This window comes from Oncorhynchus mykiss, chromosome 28 (assembly GCF_013265735.2).
Source record: "Oncorhynchus mykiss isolate Arlee chromosome 28, USDA_OmykA_1.1, whole genome shotgun sequence".
Taxonomy (NCBI): Eukaryota; Metazoa; Chordata; class Actinopteri; order Salmoniformes; family Salmonidae; genus Oncorhynchus; species Oncorhynchus mykiss.
This window is the reverse complement of record NC_048592.1, coordinates 12,734,109-12,742,471: the sequence shown is the minus strand read 5'-3', so window position 1 is coordinate 12,742,471 and position 8,363 is coordinate 12,734,109.

The following is an 8,363-nucleotide window of genomic DNA, read 5'->3' as shown; positions in this document are numbered from 1 at the left end:
CTTCACAAAATAGATGGCATCATGAGGCTGGAAAATCATGTGGATAATTGAAGCAACATCTCAAGACATCAGTCAGGAAGTTAAAACTTGGTCGCAAATGGGTCTTCCAAATGGACAACAATCCCAAGCATACTTCCAGAGTTTGACAAAATGACTTAAGGACAACGAAGTCAAGGTATTGGAGTGGCCATCATAAAGCCCTGACCTCAGTCCTATAGAAAATTTGTGGGCAGAACTGAAAAAGTGTGTGTGAGCAAGGTGGCCTACAAACCTGATTCAATTACACCAGCTTTGTCAGGAGGAATGGGCCTAAATTCACCCAAGTTATTGTGGGAAACTTGTGGAAGGCTACCGAAACGTTTGACACAAGTTAAACATTTTAAATAGTTGTATTGACGATGTCCGTCCTAGCTCGCTCATTAAAGTCTTAATCGAAATTACAGATTGCCTTTTAGAGATTGTACATCTCAATTGTCAGTAGAAACCACATTTGTTAAAGCAAGTCAGCCATATCAGCTATGTTTTTTTTAAAGGCAGTAAATGAGGCTGAATGAACTATTTCGCTGCCAGACAAGGCTCTGCTGATAGCCAGGTGTAGTAGTGGTAAGGATTCAGTCCATGGTGCCGAATTTTTAAAAATTATTATTCTGTTGGGACAGTTTTTTGTATGCCCTAACAGTTTGTGGGCAACGTTTGTCACCGTTATAGTGCATAAAGAGTTTGCCCCACCAAAATATACATACTAAAATAGCCACTGGCTGACACAATGGAATAATTTCCAGAGTTCTCGGATCTTCCTCCCACATCAGAGCTTTTTCTGAGCATTTTCTGAGGAAGTGAGATCTGGCTTGGGCCTCCCCTGGCTTGGGGCTGTTCCCTGCAAGGATGCAAACTGGTGAGGGCCCAAAAAGGTGATACTTTTTATTTTTGATACTGAAACATGCAAAAAAAATCCCTGTGAGGGGGAAATGCAGGTTTGAACTAATAAAACAAAGAATATGATCTTCATGATCAGTCTCTGTGTGTAAAATATAAAGTGGTTAATGTGAACCTAACACAACTTAAAACTGTAAGGAAAGCAATCCAATGTCATTTGTTGCCTAGACTTTACTGCAAATGACACTCAAGTCTTGAAAAAAAACAATACACTAATATTGCAGTTGGCCATGACAGCTTTTATAATAGAATGCCTGTGACCACACACATCTAAATATTGCATTTGGGAAAAAAACATCTCAACCCTAGGATGCATATGCCGTGTCAAAATGTATGTGTGTTATATTAAACATAGAGGAAGGGGTAAAATGTAGGCAAGCAACTACTAGTCAAATAAGACATGGGAGAGATGACGTATTTTGGCAAAGAGATTTATTTATAGACTAATACACTTAAAACAAATAACCAAACTGAAAACTGCAGACATTACTAGTGCCTCCCCCGCGATCAAACTGACATAATAAATCGTCATTGGATCTACACCATTCATGTAGGTCACCTATTTTAGAATCAAAACGGCGAATTTCGCCATAAGGTGACTAGTTTGCATCACTGTCCCTGAGGCAACACAGCCCATAGAAAAAGCTCTGTGCGGGCTGATCTTCACTGCAGATTTTATAAACCTTCAAATGTTCAAAATGTTTGTCTTTTATGGTGTTGTCACACTCAACCAGAACACCAAAACCCACATCCCACTTCTGCTTCTTTCAATCTAAATAACAATAAGAGAAAGAACATATTAACCATCATATGGGGGTGCTTCAAATGAATATCATGCCTGGGTTTCTCATAGCTAACTTTAATTGAAACATTATCTAACTGCTGCACACCAGTGGAGGCTGGTGACTTGAAAAATTGAGGAGAATTGGAGACCCACGGTATAGGCGTGGAACGCACGGAGACCACAAAGCGTGTTTCAAAAATCGCCAAACACAAATTATTTTAACCTAAAGCATTTAATAAAGACATTTATAGTACAATATTATGGGGAGTGGGAATGAGAGGGCTACTTACACAGTGTTGGAAAGGGATCACAGCAGTGATTGATTGCCTGAGGGTATGAGGCATGAGTTGAGGTGTTCAGAGGCTTGACCAGTGCAGTAACACAAGACACTACACAGTTAGACAAAAGAGCTAAGAATGAGTTAGTCCAAGCAAGGGGTAAAATCATTTATGTGTAGTAATGTGATTGTGCATGTGATTGACTCTACATACAGTAATGAGAGAAAATTGGATGAGTGGATGAGCAGGCACATGAGACGTCATGGGTTCAGTTCATGTCAGGAGAATGTTGACAATGGTAGTGGAATGGAGTAGACATCCCCTCTTAATCAGGGAACATGAGGGGACTTCCATTACAGCTGCGCCATCGTAGGTTTGGACAACGAGTTTCTCTGAAGTTAAACTCAGACATCTCCAAATTCACAAAGTCAAACACAGACTGCGCATCTCGCCCACTTGACATATCAAAGTACCCCAAGAAATGTTCCTGAATAAAGCCCTGATCATCTACATACCTGACGATAACTGACACCTGCAAGCAGACTGGTGGCACCATAGGTCCCAGAGCAGTGGGGCAATTTTTACCCCCTGGGGCCTGGAGTTTTTCCTTATACGTTAACCTAACTAGGAACATTCTGGAACCTATAAAAGGTATGACAGTGATTAATCAGTTGTAAAAAGCTTTGATATGGGCTATGATGGGACCATTTCTTCCTAATTAAGTCACATGGTTTTACAAAACTCCTGGACCTGGGGTGGATGAAAACCCTGTCAAACTCCAGCTACCTTATATTTGTTCATTTAAATGATGTTTAGACTAGATTGGGAGGGAGATTTCCTCTACCCAGACACATAGACATCAACTGAAGGACAATAGAACTCACATGGATGAGCTTGCTTTATGCATGTTTAGGCCTGTCGACACTATTATGTTGATTGATTAATTCCAGTTAATCATTTTGGATTAAAACTGTATAGGCATTTTAGCCAGCCCAATTTTGAATGTAATCTAGATTTGATCACATTCACATTTCTCCTGACAAACAAATGGACTATAAATACATGATCAATTAGTTGGTCCTATACAGATGGACAGGGCGCGTAGGCTGTTATGCAGCTTCTCATATTAGTAGACCTACAGTTGATAAGACAGAAAAAAGCTATTGTTTTCATCCCATACAGCATGTCAGATTTCTAATGTTTAGGTGTAGCCTAGGCTGCAGCAACATTTGTCATTTGTTTTTGCTTGTGTCTGTCTGGAGTGATTCTTTCCATCTTTGCTAAATAAATACAAGAGGAAAGTGCAAAGCCTACTTGAGCTCACGTGAAAAAAAATCTCAGAAAAGATGTTCAGTGTGTAAAGCATCGTGAAGTGCAGTTACAGGCGGCTTGATGAAAGGCTCCCTGTTAGTTAACCAGCTATACATTTGATTCCAGTTGGTATTGAACGCCCTAACCTTTTCATCCTTCTTCATGAAATCAATCTCAGGCAGAGATCGACCCTCGCTTTAACACACAGAACCCCCATAATGCTCTGTGGCACAATCCCAATGCAACACACTAGTTTCATTCTCTGATCCTACTTCTATGATTGGATGGACATGTCATGACGTGGCCCTCTTCTGGTATAGCGAGTACCCTCCCTCTTTCTCTTACCACCTCTCTCCCTCCTACACCGAGGCTCTGTTAACTCAGGTCGTAGATTCCATGAGGAGACTCTCTTCCCCCCCGGACATGCGGTATGGAGAGAGGGTTCACAGTAGAACAAACAAACTTCTTCTACCTCACAGAACTTGAGAACTGAACAATATCTCTATTTTGGAGAATGTGTAAACGGTCGGTGGAGAATTCAGCTACGACCGGTCCATTTGGTTTAATGTTTGTGACCTCATGAGAGATAATACAGCCACATTACCATAACTCTGTTTATACAAGAGTCTCCGTTATGAGATTTGCATCTAATTATTATATAAAATGAATGAATAAAGATAAAACTATTTGTGAAATTATGTAATGTGATTTTAAACTGTTTCATGAAAGATAATTCCCTTTAAAGTTTAACTAAGTCATTGGCCCGCCCCATGAGCACAGACATTGATCTGGCGTCATTGGACAGCCTTTTATGCTGTTTCGAAGATAACCTTCACCTGGAGAAGCCCACTTCAGACCATGGGTACCTCGATTACTGATAGGACTAAGGTTTGAGTAGAGACCGTGCATTCCTCGGTCATCTGAGGGAGCTAAGGTTGTAACGGTTGTTGAATTCCTGACCAAACCACGTGGAGCATTGGCTATATTGGTGGAAATGGTTAAACTCTGAGACTATCGATACCGATAGAATAAGAGCAAATCTTCAATACTAATTACTAGTCTGCAGCTATAATTTATGTCAACCTGGAATGCGAAGACCAACAACCACCGAAACATCTATCTACAAGAACATTTCTGAATGGGACTCTGAAGTATCCATTCTAACCACGAAAGACTCCAGGGACGCAAAGAGAAGTTAAGACGTTAACTTTTCAACAGAAAGACTGATGATTCCAACAGAGATCACGACAACACACTGAGCGTAAATATACATATTGATTGCAATTATTCCCGAATGAGTGAGTGTTCATGTGCAACGGATTAGCATTTAAATTAATATAATTAGCAACTGTGTAGTGTCTTTTGTCTTTTGCGCCCTTCTCAGTCCCTTTGGTTCCAACTAGGAAACATCCCCTATCATTTACTTGTAACCATATCTACTTTGTTTGTTTATGCATTCCTGTGATTATTTAGTTAGTTAGTAAATAAATGATTAAGACAATTGATGTATGGATGATTCATAGTGAAGGCTGGGTTCGTGCAGATAACCAACAATTTACGACGTTTGGAATGAGACTAACGTGAGATAAAGAATAATTCATTAATTAGAAGACTAATTGATCAAATATTAAAATATCTGAAGAGTTATATTAGGAAAATTATAACTTTGTAATCTGAAGATTTTCCTTGGTGCCCCGACTTCCTTGTCAATTACATTTACATGATTAGTTTAATCACGTAATAAACGTAATTATAATTACAGAGAATTGATTTGATAAAATAACAGTCTTCACTTTAATGATGCCAAAGACATGACAGGCAACTTGTCAATTCATACTGCAAAAGCTTTGACTGGTTGGAGGACGTCCTTCAGACTACCAGCCTCCTAGGTTTTGTATTGAAGCCAATGTAGCCAGAGGAGAACGGAAGCTAGCTGACCTCCGGCTACACCACGTCCTCCGGCTACACCATGCTGCTAGCCTCGACAGTGCTGTTGAAGTTAATGTAGACCTTCATTGCAAAACAGTATATTTTAACCAATTATTTGGTGACATATGAACATATTTAGTATAGTTTAATCTAAACTTTTTAAATGTTTCACTATTTTATTTTTATGAAATTTCACTGAAGAGGATGGTCCTCCCCTTCCTCCTCTGAGGAGCGTCCACTGCTGCACCCTAACTTTAGTGTGTAATTCAATGGCTAGATAAGCAAGCTACGCCCATAAATGAGGTTCTGGTGTAAACATGTCAGTAACAGCATGTAATAAAAAGGCATTAGTTGAGTGCATTTCCATGTAATCTTATCTTTACACTACCGTTCAAAAGTTTGGGGTTACTTAGAAATCTCCTTGTTTTTGAAAGAAAATGAAATACAGTGTAGACATTGATAATGTTGTAAATTACTATTGTAGCTGGAAACGGCTACATAGGCCCATTATCAGCAACCATCACTCCTGTGTTCCAATGGCACGTTGTGTTAGCTAAGTTTATCATTTTAAAAGGCTGATTGATCATTAGAAAACCCTTTGCAATTATGATACCTACTAAAATTGGTCAAGTAAGCGAAAAATGTGATTGCAGTTATTGGACATGATGTTATTCTGTACTCCGTACTTACGTACTTATGTGTGTGCGTGTGGTTATTTCTATGCAATGACATGTAATTAGAGAAACACCAAACATTTTCATCTAGGTTTATTATTTTTGTTTAAATAAAACACAGGAACAATCTTAACCATTTGAGGCACTTTGGAGTCTCATAATGCTAAAGGCAGAATTATGTATCTACAAGAAACGCAGAAAACAACTTCATTCATTTACACTAGCTATGTTTCCATCAACTTGGCCAGAGATTTTTTGGGGTCGACATTTAGAAAGTTTGCATTGAAAATAAATGCAACAATTGTCTGAAAACCAGCAGGCTCCGGACCTCGTAGGGTAAGAGTTGAGTACCCCTTACCGAGTGTCAAACACAAATTAAATGGTTGAAGTGTTTCCATTATCCATTTGGGCAAATTGCGCATTAATAAATTGCCTGTATGCCCTCCCACCTATCTGTTTCATGTCTCAGGTAGCCCGCAAAACCCAGCATGGATAGTATGCAAGAATTGATTAATATTTGCCATTTCTAATCATTCTGATTTGCCAACGTATCGCCACAGTCGTTGCAATGGTAGAACTTGCAATCTTGTAGAAAAAAAATTGGATGGTGATACTTGGGTAACACTTTACTTAACAGCCAGTGTCATAACACATTATGACACGTCATAACCATGTCATAATATGTCATAACAGCGTATAACCTGGCGTAATATGGTCATAACACTGTCATGACCAATATATTTACGCCTGTTGAGATAAATATATTGCATAATTTTATGGCTGGTTAACACCCCTAATCTTATGATAAGAGAGTCATGACACCCATTTAAAAATCCACTCTTGTCGAACAGATAAAAATGTTGTTGATCTTTCCAACATTTCTCCCATGGCTGCCGTTTCCATTAAATGTGTTGCAATGTTTGTGTTGTTGTTGCAACATTGCTTTTGTCTAATAAATCTGGGTAAATGGAAACCTGCCTTCTGAAAGTTTTAAAGGCCCAGTGCAGTCAAAATTCCGTATTTCCTGTGTTTTATATCATATTGTACAACACAGCTGATGAAACTTAAGACCATAAAAGTGGGACTTAACTTGACTCATCGCGCTCTAGCGACTCCTTTCGGCGGGCCAGGCGCTTGCAGACTCACTTCTGTTGTCAGTTTAAAAGTGTTTCCTGCGACACATTGATGCAGCTGGCTTCCGGGTTAAGTGAGTAAGTGTTGAGGCGCGGCTTGGCAGGTCATGTTTCGGAGGACGCATCAGTTGACCTTTGCCTCTCCCAAGCCCGTTGGGGAGTTGCAGCAATGAGACAAGATCGAAACCAAACAAGAGGGTTCTATTGTGATAGGTGGAATGGGGCTGAGGGGTGGGATTAAATCATTTATGTTTGGTAATGTATTATTGTTATGTGATTGCTTTATATAAAAGTACCATGTATGTAAAATGTGTATGCAAAATGTATGTATATGTAGCAGAAAAGTAGTAAAAATAGAAAAAGATATGTGTCCTCCGAAGGTGGGTTAATAATAAAATGTATATAAAAAAATTTTAAATCATGAAATTGGGGAAAAGGGGGGAATTGTTTTTATAAAATGCTTTCTTTTTTCAAGACAGATTCCTAAATATAAGAAAATATGTAAACTTAAACGTATGAGGTTATACACTGAGTGTACAAAACATTAAGGACACCTGCTCTTTCCATGACATAGACTGACTAGGTGAAACCAGGGGAAAGATATGATCCCTTATTGATGTCACTTGTTAAATCCACTTCAATCAGTGTACAGCGCCTTGCAAAAATATTCATCCCCTTTGGCGTATTTCTTATTTTGTTGCATTACAACCTGTAATTTAACTGGATTTTTATTTGGATGTCATGTAATTGACATACACAAATAGTCCAAATTGGTGAAGTGAAGTGAAAAAAAATGCTTGTTTCTAAAATACTAATTTAAATGGAAAAGTGGTATGCGCATATGTATTCACCCCCTTTGCTATGAAGCCCCTGAATAAGATCTGGTGCAACCAATTACCTTCAGAAGTCACATGATTACTTAAATAAAGTCCACCTGTGTGCAGTATAAGTGTCACATGATCTGTCACATGATCTCAGTATATATAAAAAAAATTGAAAGAATATGGCACCACAACAAACCTGCCAAGAGAGGGCTGCCCACCAAAACTCACAGACCAGGCAAGGAGGGCATTAATCAGAGAGGCAACAAAGAGACTAAATAAAACCCAGAAGGAGCTGCAAAGCACCACAGCAGAGATTGGCGTATCTGTTCATAGGACCACTTTAAGCCATACACTCCACAGAGCTTTACAGAAGAGTGTCCAGAAAAAAGTAATTGCTTAAAAGAGAAAAATAAGCAAACGCATTTGGTGTTTGCCAAAAGGCATGTGGGAGACTCCCCAAACATATGGAAAAAAGTACTGTGGTCAGATGAAAC